The sequence below is a fragment of the Buceros rhinoceros genome, unplaced genomic scaffold, assembly GCF_000710305.1.
Source record: "Buceros rhinoceros silvestris isolate BGI_N320 unplaced genomic scaffold, ASM71030v1 scaffold30042, whole genome shotgun sequence".
Taxonomy (NCBI): domain Eukaryota; kingdom Metazoa; phylum Chordata; class Aves; order Bucerotiformes; family Bucerotidae; genus Buceros; species Buceros rhinoceros.
Window position 1 is genome coordinate 7,544 of NW_010397616.1, and position 210 is coordinate 7,753.

Below are 210 nucleotides of genomic sequence, written 5' to 3' on the forward strand. Positions count from 1 at the left end.
CCCCACGTTGGGGACAGGGTTGATGCGCTGCTCAAATTCAGCATCGCCACAGCCAGAGGGACACTGGGCTCACACCTTGGGGCGATGACCTGAGTCAGCGGTGATGGGTGCTGAGGCACAGGGAGCTGCTCGTCCCCAGGTTACGGGACCCACGCTGTGCCGGCAGGGCTGAGCACCGCGGGGATGCACACACAGCACCGGCCTTGACTT